The sequence below is a fragment of the Pleurodeles waltl genome, chromosome 10, assembly GCF_031143425.1.
Source record: "Pleurodeles waltl isolate 20211129_DDA chromosome 10, aPleWal1.hap1.20221129, whole genome shotgun sequence".
In the NCBI taxonomy this organism is placed as follows: domain Eukaryota; kingdom Metazoa; phylum Chordata; class Amphibia; order Caudata; family Salamandridae; genus Pleurodeles; species Pleurodeles waltl.
The window spans coordinates 139040854-139053816 of record NC_090449.1 but is presented as its reverse complement, the minus strand read 5'-3'; positions in this window follow the sequence as shown (position 1 = coordinate 139053816).

Below are 12963 nucleotides of genomic sequence, written 5' to 3'. Positions count from 1 at the left end.
CCTACTCTGGTTGTCATTACTTTAAACTCTACTGAAAACCGAGGCTGAGATTTGTTCAATCAATTGTATCTTGGTAGCATCTTTAGCAAGGGAAATTCATCAGCACTATTGATGGTTGTTATTTTTCCATGCAACCTTGTGGTAACTGCTCCCCAAACAAAGCCATGTTCGATATACTGTAGCGATAATATGTTAATGTAGATTTTCCTAGTAATTTATGCAGAAAAGTCTTAACACGGAGGCGAGTATTATGCATTCGTTTCTTATTTTATTTCAATAGCAGTAGTCAAGAACTACAGTTCCCAAAAGGCTGAGCAACAGGCTAGCCAATGGGAACAAAACATAGGTATGTACTGCACCAATAGCATGACACCAAGTACCATAGAGTACACCTTGACTGGAAGCAGTCCTCTTTTCTTGAGAGAGCAGGTCAAATAGAGTTATGAAACAAAGGAAAGATTGTTCCAATAATAGCCACGGAAAGAATGAAGGAGAAAAAGTCTTGAAAACAGGAAACAATCCGGCGTAACTTGGGGGAAGACCAAAATGGTGATGGAAAGACATCCGAGGAATCTGAGGTCCGTCACACCATGTGGAAGCCGAAAGGAGGTTGGCATCATCCTGATGAAGAAGGTAACGCAGGAGTCGCTGGGAGAGAGAACAAAAGAGACATATTAGAAGAAATAGCGGTGGGATAATACTCACCTCCGTGTCTTTAATAAAATTAAAACTTTCCTTCATAAATTACTAGGAAAATCTACATTTTATGACAAGACCAGAGGCTCCTATTATGCATGTTTAAAGCATATCAATTACTAAAGAAGTTGCAGTTTTAACAGGTTTACAATAGAACGTTTTAAAGACGTTATCCTTGGACCAATCAGCAGACCTGAGAATGTCCTCTAAGCTGGAGTCTATTGAAAAAGCTTTAGAGGCCTTGGTACCTCTAGAGGAAAGGGCACCAAAGATGGAAACGTTGATACCCGCTAGGGACATTACCCACTTAACCCAACGGGCCAACGTGGCAGAGGATACAGGCTTATGGGGTTTACAAAAGGAAATTAACATTTGATGGAGAGAGGACATTTTGAGGCTGAGAGTCTTCTTTTCGTATTCTTTTAAGCAAAGGCCTACACAAAGTTTTGGTTTGTTGGGAAAAAAGGGATAGAAAACAGAATGTAGGTTGGTTTTTGTGCGTTTTGAAATGTGAAAAAGGACACCAGTAGGCAGGAATTGGCGGGAAAAAACATCTAAAGATTTAACATCAGACACACGTTTAATGGAAATTAGGCACAACAACATGGTTAATTTAACAGAAAGCATTTTTAGGGAAAGATCGGATTGTCCGGCCATATAAGGAACAAATTGAGAACTAGAGATACATCCCAAAGGTAAGAGTATTTGGAAGCTGGAGGCTTGGATAATTTTACTCCCTTTAGAAGGCGACAGATAACAGGGTGTTCCCCTGCAGGTTTGCCATTAATATGTTGGTGATGCATGGAGATAGCCGATAAATAGAGGTTTATAGTTCTGTAAGATTTACCAGATCTGGCTTGGGCAGCCAGGAAGTTAATTATTAACCTTTTCAATGCGGGCGTCGGCCACGTTATGATAAACAAGCCTATTTGATTCTGGTTTTAATTAACTTTAATTAATTGTTATCTCCTCCAAATTTATTCTTTGAGTAATTCTTCTAATAATTTTTAGAGTGTAATGTGTCTTTTATATTTATGTTTTTTTCAGAATGATGGGGTCCGGCCGGATTCCAGATTTGTGTATTCACTGGTGATTAGTGTTCAGTTTTTTCATGAGGTGATAGGTATTGGATTCATAGAAGCAATAGGAAGTATTCTTTTTATTGATTATGTATAACAAAGAGATTGAAAAAGGAAGAATTTATTATTTTTTTCTGAAGGGAAATATTTAATCATTGTATGATGTATATGATATTTAATAGATAGATTTTTTGTACATATGAATCCGTTACTCGAATTATGACATCGGTTCCAAATATATCCATGACAAATGACTTATTGAAAACAATTTAAATGATATATATGATTTGGAACCATGTCTATGTTTTAGGTATATATATGGTACATGAATATTTAAACATCTATATTTATACAATTATTTATCTATTTATATATTTTTACTGGTATTGTCTACTGATATAGGAATGTATAATTCTTGATATTTTAAAGTCATCTATATCTACTTATAAACATATTTATATCGTATTTATTTATATGTGGTGATAAGTTTATGTATATGGATGAAATTGAAATATATTTTTCGGTTGTACAGCATGATATTTACCCTTTTCAGATTAACAGGTTAACTATGGTTATATATTTGAAACTCACAAGAAAAGAATAATAGCAGTTTTTGAGAACATATAATGAAGTCCTGTTTCTATGACCATGATCACTAGATATATATTGTTGTTTGTATTAGTTGGATTATGCACGTGACCAAGGCTGCTAGTCAGTCGAAACGCGTTGTGCTGAATAAACTTACTTCTCTTTTGACCTCCTGAGAGTGCTGCTGTTATATAATAATTTTGTGGTTGAGGATATATATATATATATATATATATATATTTATGTATTTATATATATATATATATATATATATATATATATATATATATATATATATATATATATATTTGCCACCAGTTGTCTTGCAGTTGCAGCTTGCGTCTTCAAAGCAATGCACATACTTCAACTGACGCATTTCACCTGTAGCTTTTAGGCAGCAATAAAAAAGTCAAGTAAGTATTGTGAATATGTTTCTGCTACGAAAGGATCAGACTTTTGTCTAGTGGCAGTTTTAGTGCCATAAAGAAGCGCAGAAGGTTTATATGCCTACTGCAAAGAGCAAATCTGTATTTTATGTCAATAGCTGAGTACAGTAGTAAAGTCAGCCATTACCTGCGCTATAATACAAATGAAATGTATATGCGGGCGGCTATGGAGAGATGAAGGGCACTTTTGCTGGGTGGTAATGAGGGAATCCGAGGAGGAGGGAGTGGGAGCACCAATAATGATTGTTGGACTGGGCGCAGGAGGTGCTAAAGACTGTGACGAATGGTATGTGACAAGGTGTTTTTTTAGTGTCTTGAAAGAACGTGCTGATTGAGGGAAGAAGCGCAGGTAAGGTGGCCTCTACTGTTGCACGTATCTCACACACACCATTGATTTTGTGACTGTCTACGTAGGCTAGTGTTTTAGAGCAACAGTTTAGCCAATAGCAGAGATGGCATCTTGATGGATGACTGCTGTCTGCACTCGTGTTATAGAGGACAGCTCTGACATAGGATCAGAGACTGAGACATCAGATACTGAGACAGCATCTGAGGGATAGGACAATGGCGCAGACTCTGGTATGATTTTTCAGTCGGAGGAGTCCCATTCGATAACTCCTCTTCCAGTACATTATGAGGGAGGTGATGAGGACAGTCCTGCTGTCCCTTCGCAAGCAGTCTGTGCAACTGGGTAATAGTGGGTTGGCCCAACCAAGAGAGCAGGTGAATGCGGCGGCAAGCAGAGAGAGAGAGAGTGCTCTCTTGGGAGCTCCCCAATTTAGTTCAGCCCCAAATTCCACCACCCAAATTGTATTGTGGAGACATCAAAATTATCTATCGCAAAACAAACGGGTTTTGTAAGGCAGGCACCTGTGTTTTTGGTCCTGGGTTCGGCGGCCATATAGAGAAACACACTAAACCCAAACAGTTTTGGAAACTAGACATTCGGGGGAGTCCACAGAGGTGTGACTTGTGTGTATTCCCCAAAGTTTTCTTACCCAGAATACCCTGCAAATCTGAAATGTTGAATAAAAACTCTATTTTTCTCGCATTTCTGTCACACAAACTACAGGAATATGCTGGGGTCCACAAAATTACTACCACCCAGTGATTCCTCACCTGACCTGATGAAAGCAATACCCCACTTGAGTGCCTACACCTAGTGCCTGCGTCAGGAATGGATCACCCCAGGGTCAACAGCTGCCTCATGTAAGGACCAACATTGAATGTTGTGTGATCTATTCCTGTCGCGGGCACCAGGCCTACCCACACAAGTGAGGTACAATTTTTATCGGGAGACTTGGGGGAATGCTGGGTGGAAGGAAATTTGTGGCTCCTCTCAGATTCCAGAACTTTCTGTCACCGAAATGAAAGGAAAAAGTGTTTTTTGGGCCAAATTTTGATGTTTTCAAAGGATTCTGGGTAACAGAACCTGGTCAGAGCCCCACAAGTCACCCCATCTTGGATTCCCCTGGGTTTCTAGTTTTCACAAATGCGCTGGTTTGCTATGTTTCCCCAGGTGCCGGCTGAGCTAGAGGCCAAAATCCACAGGTAGGCACTGTTTTCTATGAAAAAATGTGATGTGTTCACGTTGTGTTTTGGGGCATTTCCTGTCGTGGGCGCTAGGCCTACCCACACAAGTGAGGTATAATTTTTATCGGGAGACTTGGGGGAACGCTGGGTGGAAGGAAATTTGTGGCTCCTCTCAGATTCCAGAACTTTCTGTGACCGAAATGTGAGGAAAACGTGTTTTTTTAGCCACATTTTGAGGTTTGCAAAGGATTCTGGGTAACAGTACCTGGTCAGATCCCCACAAGTCACCCCATCTTGGATTCCCCTAGGTCTCTAGTTTTTAAAAATGCACAGGTTTGGTAGGTTTCCCTAGGTGCCGGCTGAGCTAGAGGCCAAAATCTACAGGTAGGCACTTTGCAAAAAACAGCTCTGTTTTCTGTCAAAAAATGTGATGTGTCCACGTTGTGTTTTGGGGCATTTCCTGTCGTGGGTGCTGGGCCTACCCACACAAGTGAGGTATCATTTTTATCGGGAGACTTGGGGGAACGCTGGGTGGAAGGAAATTTGTGGCTCCTCTCAGATTCCAGAACTTTCTGTCACTGAAATGTGAGGAAAATGTGTTTTTTTTTAGCCACGTTTTGAGATTTGAAAAGGATTCTGGGTAAAAGAACCTGGTCAGAGCCCCACAAGTCAGCCCATCTTGGATTCCCATAGGTCTCTAGTTTTCAAAAATGCACAGGTTTGGTAGGATTCCCTAGGTGCCGGCTGAGCTAGAGGCCAAAATCTACAGGTAGGCACTTTGCAAAAAACAGCTCTGTTTTCTGTCAAAAAATGGGATGTGTCCACGTTGTGTTTTGGGGCATTTCCTGTTGCGGGCGCTAGGCCTACCCACACAAGTGAGGTATCATTTTTATTGGGAGACTTGGGGGAACGCTGGGTGGAAGGAAATTTGTGGCTCCTCTCAGATTCCAGAACTTTCAGTCACTAAAATGTGAGGAAAACGTGTTTTTTTAGCCACGTTTTGAGATTTGCAAAGAATTCTGGGTAAAAGAACCTGGTCAGAGCCCCACAAGTCACCCCATCTTGGATTCCCCTAGGTCTCTAGTTTCAGAGATGTGCAAATAACCACTGCTCCTCAAAACCTTATCTTGAGCCCATTTTGGAAATGCAAGGGTTTTCTTGATACCTATTTTTCACTCTTCATATTTCAGCAAATGAATTGCTGTATACCCAGTATAGAATGAAAACCAACTGCAGGGTGCAGCTCATTTATTAGCTCTGGGTACCTAGGGTTCTTGATGAACCTACAAACCCTTTATATTCCCGCAACCAGAAGAGTCCAGCAGACATAATGGTATATTGCTTTAAAAGATCTGACATCGCAGGAAAAAGTTACAGAGTAAAACATAAAGAAAAATGGCTGTTGTTTTCAGCTCAAAGAATTGTTGAGAACTAGATTGTGGGGAGATCCGGACGGATCCAGAAGGAGGGACGGAAAAACTGGGAGAAGGATCGGAAAGTCCGAGGATAGTTCGAGAAGGGGAGGAAACCAAACTTGGGACTGCCAGAAGGGAACCACAATGACCAGAGAGGCTTTTTGATGCCTGACTTGTGCTAAAATTCTGTTGATTAGAATGAATGGAGGGAAAGCATAATTGAGAGAATGGGACCAATCCTGCAGAAATGCATCTGTTGCTAAAACGCGAGGGTCTGGGCGCCAACTGAAAAAGAGTGGAAGATGAGTATTGATTCGAGAGGCAAATAGATCTATGTGAAAAGGTCCCCATTTGTTGAGGAGCATTTGAAAAACAGACGGATGAAGTTTCCAGTCGCTGGTATCCTTGGGATGGCGAGTCTGCTATTGAATTTTGGGAACCCGGAAGGTATTCTGCAAGAAGAGAAAATGGCCCTCATTCTGACCTTGGCGGTCGGCGGAGAGGCGGCGGTCGGACCGCGAACAGACCGGCGGTATTAAAAATGGCATTCTGACCGCGGCGGTCACCGCCGCGACCGACCGCCACTTCCCCACTCCGACAGCCACGGCGGTCATGACCGACGGGCTGGAGTCTGCGCACTCCGGTCCGGCGGTCGACCCAAGACCGCCAACGGTATCATGACCCTGCTTACCGCCGCGGTTTCTGGCGTTCGGGATCCGCCATGCGAACCATGGCGGTAGGCACTATCGGGGCCAGGGAATTCCTTCCCTGGCACTGATAGGGGTCTCCCCCACCCCCCACTGCCCCCCCGAGTCCTCCCCCCAACACCCTCCACCCCCCTGCCACCCCCCAGAGGTGGTACGAACCCCCTCCCCACCCCCACCCCGACATGCACATACACGCACCCCGACATGCACACACCCCCAACATGCACATATACACACCCCCTACACACACACATACACAACGGGGACACATACCCGCACACATACATGCCGACATGCGCACCCGCCGAACTACACACATTGCCCATAGGCACAGCAGCACTCCCCCGCCCGCATGCACGCACTCACACACCCCCTCTACACACTCACACCCACACCCCCATGCACGCACACATCACACAACACCCCCCCACCCCCTCCCCTCACGGATGATCAACTTACCTTGTGCGTTGGTCCTCTGGGAGGTGACAGGAGCCATGGGGAGGTGACCGCCAACAGAAGACCGCCAACAGAAGACCGCCACACAGAAATGTGGGTCGTAATTCTGTGGGCGGTGTTCTGCTGGCGTGGCGGTGGAGGTTGACCAGTCTCCACTTTCCCGCCGACCGCCAGTGTGGCTGCTGGCGGTTTTCCGGCGGAACGCTCCCAGCGGTCAGAATGCACACAGCGGCATACCGCCGCGGTCGGCGGTCTTCACCGCGGCGGTAACTCGGCGGTCTTGCGAAAAGACCGCCAAGGTCAGAATGACCCCCAATGTGTGGGAGAGGCAGAATTCCCAAAGGCTTTTTGCTAGAAGGGCCAAAGGCTTCGATCTGGTTCCTCCAAGGTGATTTATGTACCGGACCGTGGAAATGTTGTCCATGCGAAGCAGGATAGAGCACTGAGCCTTGTTTTTTGTGAAACTCTGGATTGCAAAGGAGCCGGCAAGCATCTATAAACAGTTTATGTGCAATTTGGACTCCTCTGTTGACTATATACCGCCAGTCGATATTGGTCCACAGCGGGCGCCCCAGCCCGTGAGGCTTGCATCTGATTCTAACACAAGATCGGACGCAGAGGGGAAGATGGTTCTGCTGTTCCAGGCATCTAAATGGTATTTCCACCATTGCATTTCTAACCGGGATTCTTCGTCTAGAGCAATGAGATCGGAAAATGCCAGTCCTTTGCGAAGATGTAGAATTTTGAGGCGCTGTTGAGTGCGGTAATGAAGAGGACCTGGAAATAAGGCCTGAATGGAGGAAGAAAGAAGCCCTACCACTCTTGCTAGAGATCTGAGAGAGATTAGATCTTTTTGGAGCGTTTGGGAAAGCTCTTTCTTAATAGAAGAAACCTTTGAAGGAGGAAGATGGAGGGTAGCCGAGGAGGAATCTATTTGGAAACCTAAGAATTCTATTCGCTGGGAAGGAACTACTATGGACTTTTCCGGGTTTAAAAGAAAAACGAGATCGATGTGCAGAGAAGATGTAAGGTGAAGGTGAGAGCGAAGGGATGACACATTCTGGTGCATGATGAGGATGTCGTCCAGATAAATTATGAGTCTGATACCTAGAGATCTGAGATGTGTCACAACCGGTTTCAGTAATTTTATGAAACACCAGGGGGCTGAGGAAAGGCTGAAGGGAAGGGAAGAAAATTGATAAGTTTTTGAACGCCATTGAAATTGTAAACATTTGCTGTGGGAAGGATGGATTGGAATAGTTAGATAGGCGTCCTGAAGGTCTAATCTCACAAGCCAGTCGTTTTGAAGTAAGATGCCTCTGAGATGGACAATAGTTTCCATTTTGAAATGCTGATATATTACAAATTGGTTGAATGATTTGAGATTGATTACTGGCCTGAGTTTTTTGTTTTTCTTGTGAACGAGAAACAGGGAGCTCATGAATCCTGACGGATCGGGAAAGGAAGGTTGAATAGCATTTTTGACTAGAAGAGATTGGACCTCTGTGGTAATGAGGGAAGACATTAGGTGAGAACATTTTGGAGGACACGGGAAGAAAGATTGGAAAGGAGGGGAATAAAGTTTGATGCGATAACCTTGGACGGTATCCAGAACCCAGGGATCTGAGGTGATTAAACGCCATTTTGGGAGGAAATACTTGAGATGCCCTCCCACTGGAAGGCCAGAACACAGGCTTACCTTGGGAATTATTGGCCCTGGAGAAACGTTGTCCGCGGTTGCGGAAACCTCTGGACCTCTGAGGGTAGAATTGAGGTTTGTACTCTTGTAAGCTGTAGGAAGATTTTGTAGGAACCTCTTGTGCCTTGGTTTCGGTAAGTACGGCCGGTAAAGCGGCTCCTGCCTCTACCGGCCCGTGCAAAAACACGCTGGTTGAATACCTTCTTTAGGGATTGTTGTGCTTTGTCGATAGAAGAGAAAGTCGTAACGTATCGACTGAGGACCTTAATGAAGGAATCACCGAAAAGCTTGCCATGAGCTTGGATGCCAGGATCAAGGGAAGCAAGGTTGGACAGTTTTGGATCTAACTTGAGGAGTAAGCCTTTTCTCCTCTCGTGGATAATAGCCAAATTGGCGTTTCCCAAAAGGCAAAAGGCTCTTTGGATCCAGAGGGCGCGATCCGAAGGTTTAATCGGTGAATCATCCAATCTGGCTGATTCCGCCAGGTTAAAAAAACGAGCAAGGGGACCCACCACATCGAGGAGTTTATCCTGACAGGTTGTCCAGGCTTTATCAACCCCTTTACGGGGATCCTTGCCGAACTTTGTAAAGAAAGTTATTAAAGATTGGTCTATGGAGGGGGTGGCAGTGATGCTGGACGCTAAAGAAGGTCTTGGACACTCTGATTTTAACTTTGCTCGGCTTTGTTTGTTGAGAGGAAGACGTAGACGAGATGAAATATATTACCCTACATGAGCAGAAGGGAGCCATTCAGTGGAATTGGGGTGGTGGATTAAGGTAGGGTCAAACATGGGAACTCCATCAGAATCCATGTTGGCAGAAACGTCAGTAAGAGATTGTTTAGGACGTTTAGTAGGAGGCGAGGAATCCAAAAAACTGTCATCAGGCATATCAGACTGGAATAAATCATTCATATCATCATCATCATCTGTGTCGAATATATTAGATATAACAATCTTTTTAGGCGCGTCATCAGTGTTCTTTGATTTGAATTTGCATTTAGAATGAATCGGGTAATAAATGTTGGTATTTTTTGCGGTATTTTTCGTGGTATTCCCCTCCTTAGAAGGAGGCCTGGGAGGAACCAAGTCCTCAATCTGTTGTGAGGAAACCTCACTAATCAGTTCAGCGCCTTTAGAAGTTTTTTTCAAAGACAATTTTCGTTTTCTGCTTTCCCCTGCAGAATGGGCCATGGAATTGAACACCATATGCTTGACAGTATTTCCGATATTTTTAGACATTTTTTCCATAGAAGCTTTTAAAGCTTGGTTGACAGAAGCCTGAATAAAATTATTCAAATCTTGTTTGAATATTTCCTCATTCAAAGCAGGTATAAGGGCAGAACTGTCAGAATCCATGTTGAAAATAGAAGCAGGGAAATATGGGCAGTAACTAGTTAATGTGGAACACACAGCTGAGAAACACTCCCCTCAGGGAGGAGCCAAAGTCAGGAAGAGGCAGAGAAAAAGGACGTGCTCTCCTGGAGAAAAAACAATGTGAATGTCAAACTGTGCGTGGAGTCGGGGCTGATAACGAGCAAGCGTCCGGCAGGCGCGCTCAAGCCCAAAGATGTTGTGCTGCTGAAGAGACGAGTCGGACCGCAGCGAAAAGAACGCAGTTAAACAGAGAGACGCGTTTTTGAAGAAAAAAGGACCGCAGGTTATGGAAAGCAGTTGGAAAGGCGGGCAGTGAGCGTCCGGAGACGCATTAGTGAAGTGAAGTAAGGCGCGTATGAAGCGCACATGAAAGAGAGAGCGCGCGACGGTTAGAGCAACTGGCAGGGATGCGCGAGGGAGACGCTGAAAAGCGTGTAACGGAGGGGGGTATGACACTGTAACCGACAGAGAAAGCAGGACAAAACTGAAATAACCATGAAACTTTCAAAACAGACATACAGTTAATGCAATATTGGAGAGTATAAAATGAGAGTACTTATCTTGACTGCGAGCAGCAAGAAAAGAGGACTGCTTGCAGTCAAGGGTGTACTCTATGGTACTTGGGGCCAGATGTAGAAAGCTGTTTGCATGGTGCAAACTGCGAAAATGGCAGTTTGCGCAATGCAAAAAGCCTTTTGCGATGCACATTCACAATTTGCGAGTCGGTACCAACTCGCAAATTGTGAATGCGACTCGCAAATAGGAAGGGGTTTTCCCTTCCTATTTGCGACTGGCATCGCAATGCAGAATTGCTTTGTGACCGTGAATGCGGTCGCAAAGCAATTCGCAGTTACCACCAGTGTCACACTGGTGGTCACCCATTCGCAAAATGGTACCCCTTCCCCTTTGTGAATGTTGCCAAAAAGGGTTTTTCAGAGCAGGCAGTGGTCCAATGGACCACTGCCTACTCTGAAAAAACGAAACCAAACGGTTTCCTTATTTTTTTATTTTGCAACTCGCCTTCCTTTAAGGAAAACGGGCTGCAAAATAAATTTCAAAAACTGCTTTATTTAAAAAGCAGTCACAGACATGGAAGTCTTCCGACTTCAGCAGGCCACCATCCCTGTGAGTGCAGGGACTCGCTATGGGGTTGCAAAATGCGACCCACCTTATTAATATTAATGAGGTGGGTCTTTGTGACCCCATAGAGAGTCGCTGCACTCACAGGGATGGTGGCCTGCTGAGTTGGTGTGACTCGCAATTTCAGAATCGCAAATTCTGACATTGCTAAATCTGGCCCTTGGTATCATGCTATTGGTGCAGTACATACCAATGTTTTGTTCCCATTGGCTAGCCTGTTGCTCAGCCTTTTGGGAACTCTAGTTATTGACTGCTGCTAGTTGAAATAAAGTAAGAAAAGAATGCATAATAGGAGCCTCCGGTCTTGTCATAAAATTTACTGTAACAGTGCTATAATATTATGGTATTCATAGACTTCGAGTTAACATATACCTTAGCTAACCTATCTGTTTGTAAGTAAAAGTAACTAAATTGTAGTGCCACCATTGAACTTCCTCAGCTGTAAATGATCCCGTATGAAGTCAGTTCGCAACGCTTGTAATCAACCAGTTTAAGATGCAGCGTTTTATTTTGTGTGGCTCTGGGAGAATTTTGTTTGAATCCCAGCTTCTTGGAAGCCATATCTCTGATCAAAATTGGCCAGTATATACCTTTTGAATTTAACTGAATAAAGTACAGACACATGTAACACCTCATTGTCAAAACTAGTACTTGATTTGGAGGATAATTATAGCAACTGACTCAGTAAGAAAAAGCCGAGTCAGAAAGTACTATGCTGAAAAGTCATGTTTGTAGAAGAACTATATGGCAGAGGGTGACCTTTCTCATTTAACTAAATGCAAGTACTCCTTCTATCTGGTCAACTTATGAACAATATGTGAGTCAAGAACAGGGAACTGTTTGCCTGGGCTAGAAGCCTGCCCAAACCTTTATTCAGTATCCAGTAATATATCTTGGGCATTACTATGGAGCGTTTTGCGAATTTTGTATTGAGTGGTCTTTTATCAGGGCGAATTTATACCCAAACTGGTCTCTTCCAATCCACCACTATTATAGCGCTGGACTACAACTGTTGATTATCTACGCTAAGAAGTGCTATAAGAGTGGCCTGCGATAGAATGTAAAATGGATCATACCAACTGATGGGGTCCTTGAATTATAGGAATAAAACAAACTAGAAGATTCCAACAGTCTAAGAACACAAAAGACAACTAACTACTTCACTGTAGGATATGTCAGATGATGACGCTAAGGCTGGAGACCATGTGTTTGTAAATCCACAACAATTCTGATGGGTTCTTCCATCAGTTTTTATTCTGGCTGTATAGATGTGGAAAGCATGCTGGACTAGCCAGAGCTGGGCTAGGTCAAATTGTTGATGATGCGTTCATGAGTTTTATTAAAAATATGCATCATTAATCAACACTTCAATTCACACTTGTACACGGACATGAAACTAGTGCATTTATAACAAGTTTGCTACGACTGGTTAAAGTGTGTTTTCTTGGCTTATGTTAAGTAGGCCTTAGTTAGGCCTTGACTCTTTGTTATCTAAATTGGATGTCTTATCATGTTAATTTATTCTGTTTATAATTAAAGCTTCCAGGTTTCCATTTTTACAGATAAATACAGACAGAAATCGATCTATTTCCTGTCTGTGTTTATTTTTAAAAGCGGAAAAAACTGAAAATTGTGTTTCTTTTGTGTGACACTCCTTGCTGTCCTTCATGAGCTCCAGACCAGCTGCTCAGCATGGGGATATTAAAAACAGGATAAGATCCCCTTAAATAGAGGCATATGTTAACATATCTTTATATCTAATGCTAAAAGTTACCTGTTGGTGAAGGGTTTAGTTATATTTGACTGCTTAATTTGCTAAAATGGGACT